Here is a 15212-nt window from a genome sequence, read left to right as displayed (position 1 = left end):
TTTTAAAATTGAGAGATTAGTCAACATGTTCTACGGTGTAGAACATGTCTAAGCCCGGGCACCACGCCAAGGTTTCTCAAGTAGCCCGGGACCTAACACTTTCCTACCTGAGCCGTATGGGCGATACCAGGAGCCAGTGGGCAAATTACAGGAGCATAAGGCCGACTCACACACCGCGGGCATAAGGCCGCGGGCATCCTCCACCGTATGCATTTTGCTGGGGATTGCCATTAGCAACGGGCCACAAGTGCAAGATTTGCTCCCCTGTATATATGCACAACTGCATGTGGGTTCGAGCACCTCCTGCTAATGCCAACCTGTCTTCTTAGTTTGTATATATACACTGCGTGCAGAATTATTAGGCAAATGAGTATTTTGACCACATCATCCTCTTTATGCATGTTGTCTTACTCCAAGCTGTATAGGCTCGAAAGCCTACTACCAATTAAGCATATTAGGTGATGTGCATCTCTGTAATGAGAAGGGGTGTGGTCTAATGACATCAACACCCTATATTAGGTGTGCATAATTATTAGGCAACTTCCTTTCCTTTGGCAAAATGGGTCAAAAGAAGGACTTGACAGGCTCAGAAAAGTCAAAAATAGTGAGATATCTTGCAGAGGGATGCAGCACTCTTAAAATTGCAAAGCTTCTGAAGCGTGATCATCGAACAATCAAGCGTTTCATTCAAAATAGTCAACAGGGTCGCAAGAAGCGTGTGGAAAAACCAAGGCGCAAAATAACTGCCCATGAACTGAGAAAAGTCAAGCGTGCAGCTGCCAAGATGCCACTTGCCACCAGTTTGGCCATATTTCAGAGCTGCAACATCACTGGAGTGCCCAAAAGCACAAGGTGTGCAATACTCAGAGACATGGCCAAGGTAAGAAAGGCTGAAAGACGACCACCACTGAACAAGACACACAAGCTGAAACGTCAAGACTGGGCCAAGAAATATCTCAAGACTGATTTTTCTAAGGTTTTATGGACTGATGAAATGAGAGTGAGTCTTGATGGGCCAGATGGATGGGCCCGTGGCTGGATTGGTAAAGGGCACAGAGCTCCAGTCCGACTCAGACGCCAGCAAGGTGGAGGTGGAGTACTGGTTTGGGCTGGTATCATCAAAGATGAGCTTGTGGGGCCTTTTCGGGTTGAGGATGGAGTCAAGCTCAACTCCCAGTCCTACTGCCAGTTTCTGGAAGACACCTTCTTCAAGCAGTGGTACAGGAAGAAGTCTGCATCCTTCAAGAAAAACATGATTTTCATGCAGGACAATGCTCCATCACACGCGTCCAAGTACTCCACAGCGTGGCTGGCAAGAAAGGGTATAAAAGAAGAAAATCTAATGACATGGCCTCCTTGTTCACCTGATCTGAACCCCATTGAGAACCTGTGGTCCATCATCAAATGTGAGATTTACAAGGAGGGAAAACAGTACACCTCTCTGAACAGTGTCTGGGAGGCTGTGGTTGCTGCTGCACGCAATGTTGATGGTGAACAGATCAAAACACTGACAGAATCCATGGATGGCAGGCTTTTGAGTGTCCTTGCAAAGAAAGGTGGCTATATTGGTCACTGATTTGTTTTTGTTTTGTTTTTGAATGTCAGAAATGTATTTTTGTGAATGTTGAGATGTTATATTGGTTTCACTGGTAAAAATAAATAATTGAAATAGTATATATTTGTTTTTTGTTAAGTTGCCTAATAATTATGCACAGTAATAGTCACCTGCACACACAGATATCCCCCTAAAATAGCTAAAACTAAAAACAAACTAAAAACTACTTCCAAAAATATTCAGCTTTGATATTAATGAGTTTTTTGGGTTCATTGAGAACATGGTTGTTGTTCAATAATAAAATTAATCCTCAAAAATACAACTTGCCTAATAATTCTGCACTCCCTGTAGATTCCTGGAGGTGTATAAACTCCAATTTAAATGTGCCTGTTTTCCATCTACAGGCCACATTTAGGTGCACCTGTGAGGCCTGGGACATATCAGCCAGTCTTGAATGGGACTCGCAGACTCCTCCCTCCTCCCATTGCAAGCATGGCTACATGCTGGAGGTAACTGGTGAGCTGTGTGTGAGTCGGCCTTATGCTCCTGTAATTTGCCCACTGGCTCCTGGTATCGCCCATACGGCTCAGGTAGGAGAGTGTTAGGTCCCAGGCTACTTGAGAAACCTTGGCGTGGTGCCCGGGCTTAGACATGTTCTACACCGTAGGACATGTTGACTAATCTCTCAATTTTAAAATCAGTTTGAGGGTTTAGTGAGACTACAGAGAGCACCTGTGTTTGTTACTGTTTTGTTATATTGTTATATTAATTATGACATCCGCACTTGTTACCTTGTGTAGGATGTCTATTGTGGTACTTGTGGTTCGCCGCGGGCATCCTCCACCGTATGCATTTTGCTGGGGATTGCCATTAGCAACGGGCCACAAGTGCAGGATTTGCTCCCCTGTATATATGCACAACTGCATGTGGGTTCGAGCACCTCCTGCTAATGCCAACCTGTCTTCTTAGTTTGTATATATAGATTCCTGGAGGTGTATAAACTCCAATTTAAATGTGCCTGTTTTCCATCTATAGGCCACATTTAGGTGCACCTGTGAGGCCTGGGACATATCAGCCAGTCTTGAGTGGGACTCGCAGACTCCTCCCTCCTCCCATTGCAAGCATGGCTACATGCTGGAGGTAACTGGTGAGCTGTGTGTGAGTCGGCCTTATGCTCCTGTAATTTGCCCACTGGCTCCTGGTATCGCCCATACGGCTCAGGTAGGAGAGTGTTAGGTCCCAGGCTACTTGAGAAACCTTGGCGTGGTGCCCGGGCTTAGACATGTTCTACACCGTAGAACATGTTGACTAATCTCTCAATTTTAAAATCAGTTTGAGGGTTTAGTGAGACTACAGAGTGCACCTGTGTTTGTTACTGTTTTGTTATATTGTTATATTAATTATGACATCCGCACTTGTTACCTTGTGTAGGATGTCTATTGTGGTACTTGTGGTTCGCCGCGGGCATCCTCCACCGTATGCATTTTGCTGGGGATTGCCATTAGCAACGGGCCACAAGTGCAGGATTTGCTCCCCTGTATATATGCACAACTGCATGTGGGTTCGAGCACCTCCTGCTAATGCCAACCTGTCTTCTTAGTCTGTGTAACATACCCTCCTTTATGTGTAACAAAGTGTGTATTGTAATGCCAGTTCCTTGTCATTTTTGGCAGCCCTTTTACTTAGTGCATGGGCTTTATGAGTGTAGGAGTCTCACTACATGAACAATTGTACCACAATGTGAATGAGGCCCTCTTTTATGTGATATACATGTTGTATCTGAGTGCCTCTTCCTTGTAATTTTTGGCAGCACTTGCACTTTATATACAAGTAAATTACAGAAAAGAATGTTTCGTAAAATCCCTATAAATTTTTCCTCTAAAATCGTTTTTTTTCCTTCGGTTTCATGCATATTATTGTCAGTCTGTAAAAGTGCCATACTATTCGGACAACATCGTTCCCAGCAGCGACCTGCGAGTACAAGATGCATCCAGACATCCTCCCCATGCTGTTCCAGAACCATTTCGGTAGTGTTTCCATGAATTTATGACATTTTACTATGAACCAGGCACCCTCCCCTCTTTAGAGCAGGGGGTACCTGGTTTAATGCTCAGGTACTCCCATTGACTTCCATTGTACTCGGGTGCTCTGTCGAGCACCCGAACATCCCAATGTGTTCGACCAGAGCACCCGAGCACTACGGTGCTCGATCAACACTAGCTGTTTTTGAACGTTCCATTAAATGCATTCTCAAGCACTTGAGCATGCAGTGGTATTGTTTCTCTGAACAGATTGCTGTAGACTCCTCACATACCAAGCTTATTGCCATACACTGTATAATGGCTGTGCTTGGTATTGCACCCCAGTCTTATTCACTTGAATGGGCTTGAGCTGTACACAGTTCCAAATAGGTACTGCATACTTTTTGGGTGCCTAATGTATTTGGTCCCTTCCATATACCTGCAACAACAAAAAAGAAAAGTATATTTACCAAAGTTAGTGTAAAAGGAGATTTAAGAGGTAGGAAGAGATTGGGGAAACAGAACTATTTTTTATAGGTTTCAATTTCTGTGGAAACCGGCCTGTCATGACTTTTTGCAAACTTGACTAAACATAGCTACATAGTTAGTAATGGGCCCATGGGAGTCAGGGTGTCACGGTCTTGTTATGCGCCGTGACACAATTGCCATGAATGCTGGTTGCCAGTGGAAATGCGTTGTTTGTGCTTTCCTCCTTCTTCTGGTTCTTTTCCTGTCGGGTGGCTATAGGGTTTAACTTCCTGGCTAGGTGTGTTCTGGGTGTGGCCTCATGGCTCTTCTTAATCTGGTGCTTTGAGAATGAGTTCTGTAGTTCTCCAGCCTTGGTTTGTGCTGGAGCTATGCTCCTGCAATGGATATTCCATCCTTCCAGTGTGAGGGCCACCTAGTTAGACATCGAAGTCATCCGATGTCATCGTTATGTATTTTTCCCCTTCCTTCCCTTGTATATGTTTGGTGAGGGTTTATGTACAGGGTGTGTTGCTATGTCTAGTGTTGTGTTCCATGTCTGGTCTGTTTGGTGTGTTGTCCAGCATGGTTGCTAGACATTCGCCTGTCTGTCTGTGCCTTTGGTGAGAGGGCCCCTTGGTTCCACGGAGGGGGAACCACAAGTCAGTGAGCAGCGCTGCCTGGGGCCACCATGCATGCTGGTGTTCCACTTTGTTGTGGCAGGTAAGTGTTTGTTGTTCCGGTGTGTTCTCATATCGCTGGGTTCTTACCTGCCAACCCAGTTGCTGCTCACTGTCTTCCCTTACCCTTGCTGCTTGGCCTGTGAGACTCCTGTTTGTTCTGGAGGAACAGGTCGTCTCTAGCTCCTAACCTTTATTCAGGGATAATCAGTGCGACTCAGGGTCCGAGGTTCCTGTGTATGAGCCCACCTACCATCTGGGTCTGCTCATACAGTTAGGAGTTAGTACCAAGATTAGGAAGGCTTAGGAGGTGACCTGCTCCCTTTTCCTGGTTTCCCCATGCTATACGGTGGGGTGTTTTCCCCTACTCCCCACCATGACACTTGGCCTCCACACACAATTTACCTATTCTGCAGGAATATTGACTCTGTTCTCCTGACATGTGATCAGCAGAAGCAATCAATGGGGCCTGGAAAAGGGGCAGCACTATCCCGGAAGAGAAGGAGTCAACTGGGGCCTAGAGGTGAAGCTTAGGACGCAGAGACGGGGGGGGCGGAAAAATGAAACTTTTATTTTGAATACTCCGCATTTTTCGGCCCTGGGTCTTATGGGGTGAATACTAATAAAGCTCTTCCATTTCAGAATCACTTCATTAGTACCGGAGGACCAGGAAGCAGTGAATGATCTGTACTCACCGCTTCCTGGTCCTCCGCTCGGGTGTCTCCTGTAAAGGGCTGCGCGCCATGTGACCTCACTGTGCGCAGCCTTATCAGCTGACAGCCAAGAACCAGGAAGAAGAGAGAGAGCGCTGGTGGTGAGGAGCGGCAGCGTCCAGGAGCAGGAGACGTAAGTAATTTTTTATTATTTTATTTGTGCTGATGGCTGACAAGGGGGGGGCATGATGGCTGACATGGTGGCATGATGGCTGACATGGGGGCATGATGGCTGACATGGGGGCATGATGGCTGACATGGCGGCATGATGGCTGACATGGGGGCATGATGGCTGACATGGGGGCATGATGGCTGTCATGGGGGCATGATGGCTGACAAGGGGGCATGATGGCTGACATATCGGCTGATGGCTGACATGGGGGGCTGATGGCTGACATGGGGGCATGATGGCTAACATGGGGGCATGATGGCTGACAAGGGGGCATGATGGCTAACATGGGGGCTGATAGCGGACATGGAGGTCTGATTAACATTGGGGGTCTGATTGCTGGTCTTATCTAAGGTGCAATGGAAAATATTTTTTTCTTATTATCCTCCTCTAAAACCTAGGTGTAGGCCCAAAAAATTAGGCATTCACCTGACAGAAAAGAACAAGTGATTATGTGGCTGGAGGTACATTAGACGGTCACTGGATAACAATTTTACTGTCGGCCAGTACAGGCCCCAAAAATTAGGCATTCACCTGACAGAAAAGTACAAGTGATTATGTGGCTGGAGGTACATTAGGCAGTCACTGGATAACAATTTTACTGTAGGCCAGTACAGGCCCCGAAAATTAGGCATTTACTTGACGGACAAGAACAAGTCTGGGGATTTTACCCGCAACAGGGAGCTACCACATATTTGTCTAAAACAACAGTTCAGCGAGCCTTACTGCGTATGGGGCTCTGAAACAGACGAATGGTCACTACTAGAGTTGAGCGGACACCTGGATGTTGAGGGTGAGAAAGAGAGACCACATCCAAGGGAGGATACATTTTTTCAAATTAAAAATTATAGAGTGGAATTATGGGACAAATTATTAAAGCGTAAAAGTGGGACAACTTTTTAAAGTTTAAGCATTGAATGAAATGATGTGGCGCGCATTAATTAATTAAGAATTTATTAAAATGTTATTCCCTGTCAACTATGCAGAGCAGGGGTTTCTATCCGGCAAAGTTTTTTTAAATTTATGTTCCTGTCATCTATGTAGAGGTGCCCCAGTGACATCCACCATCCATTTTGATATCTTCTCTATCAACTTTTGATGTTCTTTTCTGAGCCTACCATGTTGATCACTGTTATCAGCGAATCAGGGTTCCACGCCGGAGAGGGAGCGTGAGAAAAAGAGACCAAATTTAAGGGAGATAAATTTATAAAAATTATTTGGGATCGAGCGTAAATGTGTTAAAAGCTGCTAAATCGCAATTGTGGGACAAATTACAGAAGCCCAAATGTGGGCCAGAAGAGTAAAGCAGAATTATTGGAAAAGTTATTGAGGCGAAAATTTGGGACAAATTACAGAAGCCCAAATGTGGGCCAAAAGAGTAAAGCAGAAATGTGGGAAAAGCTGTTAAAGCGCAAATGTGGTACAAATTACAGAAGCCCAAATGTGGGCCAAAAGAGTAAAGAGGAAATGTGGGACAAAGTATTGAAGCGCAAATGTTGGTCAAAAGAGTAAGGCGGAAATGTGGGACAAATTATTGAAGTGCAAATGTGGTACAACTTGTTAAAGTTTAAGCATTGAATCAAAGGAGGTGGCGCATCAATTAAAGAAGAATTTCTGAAATTTTATTCCCTGTCACCTATGCAGAGCAGGGGTTTATTCACGTCTAAAATTGTATAATGTCAACCCAAGAATGTAACAGAAAAATTAGTGAAATGTATTAACCTGTCTACTTGGTAGAGCAGGGGTTTATGACAGAAAAAAATGGTTTATTGTCACCCGAAAATGTTAAAGAAAAATTATTGAAATTTATTAAGCTGTTAACTAGGTAGAGGAGGGGTATATTACACCCAAAAATTTGTGAATTTCACCCAAAAATGTAACAGACAATTATTCTTTTTTTTACCTGTGTACTCGGTATAGCAGTGGTACATCACACCCAAAAATTGGTGAATTTCTCACGAAAATTAAACAGATAAATTTTTATTTTATTTTTTACCCGTCTACTAGGTATAGCAGTGGTACATCACACCCAAAAATTGGTGAATTTAACCGGAAAATGTAACTGACAATTTATTTATTTTTTAACCTGTCTACTAGGTATAGCAGTGGTACTTCACACGCAAAAATTTGTGAATTTCACACGAAAATGTAACTGACAAAGTAGTGAAAGGACATAAAATAAAATACGTACAAATTTAAAAAAAAAATTGATTTATGAGGTGGAGTTCCATATGGAGTAGGAGTGTGAGGAGGCGGTGGATGTAGAGGTGTAGGTGGAAGCGGTGGTGGAGGAGGACGAGGTAGCCAACACATATTTTTGGTTTTAATTTTATTTTTTTAAATGAGGGTACACTCCAAAAGAGTGTGAAGTATCCAAAATACAAGAATGAGCAATTGTGCTGCAGTATAACAATGGCTGGTTAGTGCCTGTATACATGTCTATTCTGCACAAGGTACGGACAAGTCCTGTGGGATCCATGCCTGGTTCATTTTAATGAACGTGAGCTTGTCCACATTGGCTATGGACCGGAGGCTGTGCTTGTCTGTGATAACGCCCCCAGCCGTGCTAAACACACATTCAGACAATTCACTGGCTGCAGGGCAACCCTAGAACCTCCAAGGTGTAAAGGGCAAGCTCAGGCCATGTGCCTAATTTGGAGACCCAGAAGTTGAAGGGGGCAGACCCGTCATTCAGTACGTGTAGGCGTGTGCACACATACTGCTCCACTATGTTGGTGAAATGCTGCCTCCTGCTATGACGTTCCATATCAGCTGGTGGTGCTGGTTGTTGTGGCGTGCTGACAAAGCTTTTCCACATTTCAGCCATGCTAACCCTGCCTTCTGAGGTGCTGGCGGTGCCCCAGCTGCATTGGCGACCTCTGCCTTGTGCTTCCACTGTGCCCCCGCTGTGGGAATGCCACCAGCAGCGCGTCTACCAGCGTGCGCTTGTACTCGCGCATCTTACGATAACGCTCCAGTGACGGAATTAAGGACGTTACGTTGTCCTTGTAATGGGGATGCAGTAGCGTGGCCACCCACTAATCAGCACAAGTTAGAATGTGGCAACTTAGCGGTCATTGCGGAGACACAGCAGCATGTAATCGCTCATGTGTGCCAGGCTGCCCAGAGGCAACGAAAATCTGTCCTCTGTGGGAGGTGTATCATCTGTGTCCTCTGTATCCCCCCAGCCGCGCACTAGTGATGGCCATGAGCTGGTCTGGGTGCCACCCTGCTGTGAACATGGTTCCACCTCCTCCATCTCCTCCTCCTCATCCTTCAACTCCTCGTCCTCCAGAACTGTGCCCTGGCTGGACAATTGTGTACCTTTAGTTTGTGGGTGCAGGAACCCACCCTCGGAGCCACTTGGGAATGACTGGCCGGAAACGCTACGAAATTATCCCTCTTCCTCCTCCTTCTGTGCCTCCTCCTTCTTCCTCCTCTTCCATCATCGCCAGCAGCGTTTTTTCAAGGAGGCATAGAAGTGGGATAGTTACGCTGAGAACGGCGTTATCGGCACTGGCCATGTTGGTGGAGCACTCGAAACAGCGCAACAAGGAACACAGGTCTCGCATGGAGGCCCAGTCATTGGTGGTGAAGTGGTGCTGTTCCGCCGAGCGACTCACCCGTGCATGCTGCACCTGAAACTCCACTATCACCTGCTGCTGCTTGCACAGTCTGGCCAGCATGTGCAAGGTGGAGTTCCACCTTGTGGGCATGTCGCATATGAGGCGGTGAGCGGGAAGGCCGAAGTTACGCTGCAGCGCTGACAGGCAAGCAGCAGCAGGGTGAGAACGCCGAGAGTGCGCACAGATGGCCCACACTTTATGCAGCAGCTCTGACATATCGAGGTAATTTTTAAGGAATCTCTGCACCACCAAATTCAGCACATGCGCCAGGCAAGGGATGTGCGTCACACCGGCTAGACCCAGAGCTGCACCTTGCCACAGATGGCGTTGCGCAGTGCACACCTGATTTTGTCCCCTACTTGGTTGTGCAGGGAAGGGATGACTCGCCTGGAAAAGTACTCGCGGCTGTGCACGACGTACTGTGGGACAGCCATTGCCATAAGGCCTTTAAAACTATCCGTCTCCACCAGACGGAATGACAGCATTTCAAAGGCCAGTAATTTAGAAATGCTAGCATTCAGGGCTAGTGATCGCAGGTACTTTCTCTTCCTCTCCAGGGTTTGGGAGATAGAGAGCTGAACGCTTCCATGAGACATTGTCACGAGGGTGTCAAGAGCCACGTCTGACTCCGTTATACCCGGGGTCAGGAAGTCGCAGCGGGTGGCTGCGCGCTCTATGTCTAAAGATAGTGCTGTTTCTTGATGGTAGCTTTCTGGGTTTGCCTTGCAATTCTTTTTGGCTCACTCAGGGATCCGTAGCTTCTTCTCCTCAGCTGTTTCTTGTCCAGCAATCCCAACCTCCTTATATTCCCCTCTCCCACTTCTCTGGTTGCCAGATATAGAGCTTCCTGCCTGGACTTCTATACTGACCCACTGGAGCTGTGTAGCTGTGATTCCTGGTTGTTGTTTCAGAGCGTTACCCTCCGGATCCCTGTTGGGCTTTTGTTGTCCGCTGTTGTCGCCCACCTGGGATTATATGTTTTGTCTGTATTGTCTGTCCTCTCCTTGGTGTTTTCCTTTAGTGTTAGTGGTGCGGACTTGTGTTCCCACCGCCCTATTCACTACGTAGGGCTCATCTCAGGGAAAGCCAGGGTTTAGGCACGTGATCGGCGTACGGGTGAGGAACCCGTCTCGGACGTCAGGACAGTCAGGTGCCAGCCTCAAGGTGAGTTAGGGGTCACCACCTTTCCCTCTCCCTTGGACAGGGCCTTCCCATTTCCCTCCCTTTGCGTCACGTATGTGATCGGCACGCCGGTCATGATAGACATTGTGGAGATGCTTGGTGACACAGGTGATGGTGTTGCTGGAAGATCCTCTGTTTGCGGGGTGGCAGGTGGCACTGTCACTCCAGAGGTGGATGAAGAGGCCAAGACTGCAGCAGAAGAGGAATCAGGAGGAGCCAGAGACCTTTCTTGGTTTTTGAGGTGTCTACTCCACTGCAGTTCATGCTTTGCACTTAAATGCCTGGTCATGCAGGTTGTGCTCAGGTTGAGAACATTTATTCCTCGCTTCAGGCTCTGATTGCACAGCGTGCAAACCATTCGTGTCTTGTCGTCAGCACATTGTCTGAAGAACTACCACGCCAGGGAATTCCTTGGAGCTGGCTTTGGTGTGCTCGGTCCCTTGCTGCAGTGGGCAGTAGCAGGTGTACTGTATAGATGACGGCCGCTCAGCTTTTGCACCCTGCTCCCTCTTCTGCTATGCTGATGGCTCTGTGCGACCACCGCCTCTTCCTCCGAACTACATAGGTCACTCGCATGACCTTGATTCCATGTGGGGTCGAGGACCTCATCGTCCTCCACATCATCTTTCACCCCTGCCCTCCTTGTCGGTCTGCACACTTTCGAAAGCCCGAGCAGTTGGCACCTGTGTTTCGTCATCATCCGAGACGTGCTGCGATGGTCCTCCCATGTACTCATCTTGAAAGATAAGTGGTTGGGCATCGGTGCACTCAATCTCTTCCACTTCTGGGGCAGGGCTAGGTGGATGGCCCTGGGAAACCCTGCTAACAGAGTCATCAAAAAGCAGAAGATACTGCTGCATGACTTGGGGCTCAGACTGCTTTGCTGATTTGCAAGAGGGTGAGGTGAAAGACTGATGGACATCGGCTGCAGGTGCCAACTGTGGTCTTTCAGCATGAGATTGGGTGGGAGACAATGTGAAGGAACTGGAGCCACTGTCAGCAACCCAATCTATAGTACTATTGCCTGTACTTGTTCAGGCCTCACCATTCGTAGAGCCGTATTAGGCCCGACCAAATACTGCTGAAGGTTCTGTCGCCTACTCGCACCTGAGGAAGGGGTTTCACTTGTGTGTGTAGCTGGCACAGATTGACCACGTCCTCTCCCTGCAACAGGAGCTCCACCAGCAGCACCACGACCTGGGCCACGTCCCTTATTTGATGCTCTCCTCATATTTCTCGAATTTAGGATCTTGCACTAAATGGGTGTTTAATTAATAGTAGAATAGAACGACAGTATGTACAGGGTGTATCTCACACGCCCTGAACCAGACTAGGCCTCAATTAAATTTGTTTGCCCAAAATGGCTGTATTTCAAATACCTGAATAGAAGCCCTGTATTTAAAGGGTGTATCTCACATGCCATGACACACACTAGGCCGCATATAAAGATTTGTGCACAAAATGGCGGTATTTCAAATACCTGAATAGAACTAACGGGTGTTAGCTTAATAACTGAATATGACAGCAGTATATAACCCTGGAATTTCAAAAGTCTTGATGATGTAAGGGCGCAACAATTGTGTATTTTGCCCCAAAAAAGGGTGTTTTATTAATAGAAGAATATAAGCCCTGTATATACAGGGTGTATCTCACACGGCCTGACCCACACTAGGCCGCAATTAAAGATTTGTCCACAAAATGGCTGTATTTCAAATACCCGAATAGAACCCAAATATATAAAGGGTGTATCTCACAATGACATCTGCAGCAAAGGCTGCCCAAAAAAATTTTTTTGCCGAAATGGGTGTTAGTTTAATAACTAAATATGACAGCAGTATATAACCCTGGAATTTCAAAAGTCTTGATGATGTAAGGGCGCAACAATTGTGTATTTTGCCCCAAAAAAGGGTGTTTTATTAATAGAAGAATATAAGCCCTGTATATACAGGGTGTATCTCACACGGCCTGACCCACACTAGGCCGCAATTAAAGATTTGTCCACAAAATGGCTGTATTTCAAATACCTGAATAGAACCCAAATATATAAAGGGTGTATCTCACAATGACATCTGCAGCAAAGGCTGCCCTAAAAAATGTTTTTGGGCCAAACGTGTGTTTGTTTAATAACTGTATAGCAGTATATAACCCTGGAATTTCAAATGTATTGATACTGCAAAGGCGCAACAACTGTGTATTTTGCCCAAAAAAGGGTGTTTTATTAATAGAACATTATAACCCCTGTGTATAAAGGGTGTATTTTGCACGCCCTGATCCAAAATAGGCCTCAATTAAAGATTTGTGCCCAAAATAGCTGTATTTCAAATACCTGAATAGAACCCCTGTATTTAAAGGGTGTATCTCACACGTCCTGAACCACACTAGGCCTTAATTAAAGATTTGTGCACCAAATAGCGGTATTTCAAATATCTGAATATAACCCAAATATATAAAGGGTGTATCTCACAATGACATCTGCAGCAAAGTCTGCCCAAAATTTTCTTTTTGCCCAAACGGGTGTTTGTTTAATAACTGAATATGACAGCAGTATATAACGCTACAATTTCAAATGTCTTGATATTGCAAGGGCGCAAGAATTGTGTATTTTGCCCAAAAAAGGGTGTTTTATTAATAGAACAATATAACCCCTGTATATAAAGGGTGTATCTCACCCGCCCTGACCCACACTAGGCCGCAATTAAAAGTTTGTGCACAAAATGGCTGTATTTCAAATACCTGAATAAAAGCCCTGTATTTAAAGGGTGTATCTCACACGCCCTGACCCACACTAGGCCTCAATTAAAGATTCCCTTACGTCCTACCAGCAGCACAGATGGGGTTAACCACCCCCCATGGACTGGTAGGACAGGCAGAATTTTAATAAGCCCAAGTAATAATCAAACACTTAAACCTCCCCTATAAAGGAGGGAATCACCTCCAGCCCATTGTGTTTTTTTCTGTCCTCCGGAAAGGTGGACTAGGCGGTGATTCCCCCTCTCTTAGGGGGGAATCTTTTTTTCATGTTATCTGCGGGCTTTGCCTCCGCTTTTACTACTATGGCTTGTCCGGCAGCTTACCTGCTGCCAGCGCTGCGCAGCGGTGCTTCGCTGCGGTGCTTCGCTGCGGTGTGTTTTTCGGCATCCTCTGTCCTTTTCCTTGCGGCCCCTGGGCGCCGCCATCTTCCGAATCTGACGTCACTTCCAGAATTTTTTCCTTGCAACGCGATTTCGCGGCATTATTGCGATTTTTTTATATATATAATCCGCGATTTTCCCTCCGGTGGGAGGTTTTATTGTATTCCTTCCTTGGGGGAAACCTTTTTATTTACTGTTATGTGTTTTCTCCTCTGGGGGCGGTGACTCGGCTCTGAGCCCACTCCCTCCACTATTTAAGGAAACATTGTGAACCAGGTCGTTCTCTGGCTGCACATGCTTTATAAGCTAGCTCCCAGAGTCCCATAAGCTGGTGTTCCTCCACTTGTTGGTGCCTTATTTCTGGTCCTCATTTTCAGCTATCCGCCAGTCTGCCTTTTCTTTTACCTTTCTCCTGAAACATTTATTGGTTGTTTACAAATGTTTTACTTATACTTTTTTTCTTTTTTCCCGCAGTGAGGTTGGTCAACGGTTATTCTAAGCTGAATTTACCTGCACTCGTCAGATCGCAGAAGATAAGCAGCTTGGGGCTTGATAGGAACCAGCTTGGGGGACTGGTTGGGAATCCCTTGTTCCGTTGACTTTAACCACTTTCCATCTGGGCCCTTTGCCCCCTTCCTGACCAGGCCAAATTTTGCAAAACTGACATATCTCACTTTATGTGGTAATAACTTTGGAACGCCTTTATTTATCCAAGTCATTCAGAGATTGTTTTCTCGTGACACATTGTACTTCATGATAGTCATAAATTTGAGTCAAAATATTTCACCTTTATTTATGAAAAAATCCCAAATTTACCCAAAAATTTGAAAAATTCGCAATTTTCTAAATTTCAATTTCTCTGCTTTTAAAACAGAAAGTGATACCTCATAAAATATTTATTATTTAACATTCCCCATATGTCTACTTTATGTTGGCATCATTTTGGAAATGTCATTTTATTTTTTTAGGACGTTAGAAGGCTTAGAAGTTTAGAAGCAATTCTTCAAATTTTTAAGAAAATTGCCAAAATCCACTTTATAAGGACCAGTTCAGGTCTGAAGTCACGTTTGTGGGGCCTACATAGTGGATACCCCATAAAGACCCCATTGTAGAAACTACACCCCTCAAGGTATTCAAAACTGATTTTACATACATCGTTAACCCTTTAGGTGTTGCACAAGAATTATAGGAAAATGGAGATCAAATTTTAAAATTTCACTTTTTTGGCAGATTTTCCATTTTAATCAATTTTTTTTCTTTAACACATCGATGGTTAACAGCCAAACAAACTCAATATTTTATTACCCAGATCTGCGGTTTACAGAAACACCCCCACATGTGGTCATAAACTGCTGTATGGGCACACGGCAGGGCGCAGAAGAAAAGGAACTCCACATGGTTTTTAGATGCCATGTCCCATTTGAAGCCCCCTGATGCACCCCTTACAGTAGAAACTCCCAAGAAGTGACCCCATTTTGGAAACTAGGGGATAAGGTGCCAGTTTTATGAGTACTATTTTTGGGTACATATGATTTTTTGATCATTCATTATAACACTTTATGGGGCAAGGTGGACCAAAAAATTGGTTGTTTTAGCACAGTTTCTATTTATTTATTTTTACAGCGTTTCACCTGAGGGGTTCAGTCAAGTGACATTTTTATAGAGCAGAT

This window comes from Bufo bufo, chromosome 1 (assembly GCF_905171765.1).
Source record: "Bufo bufo chromosome 1, aBufBuf1.1, whole genome shotgun sequence".
NCBI lineage: Eukaryota > Metazoa > Chordata > Amphibia > Anura > Bufonidae > Bufo > Bufo bufo.
This window is presented reverse-complemented; position numbering follows the sequence as displayed.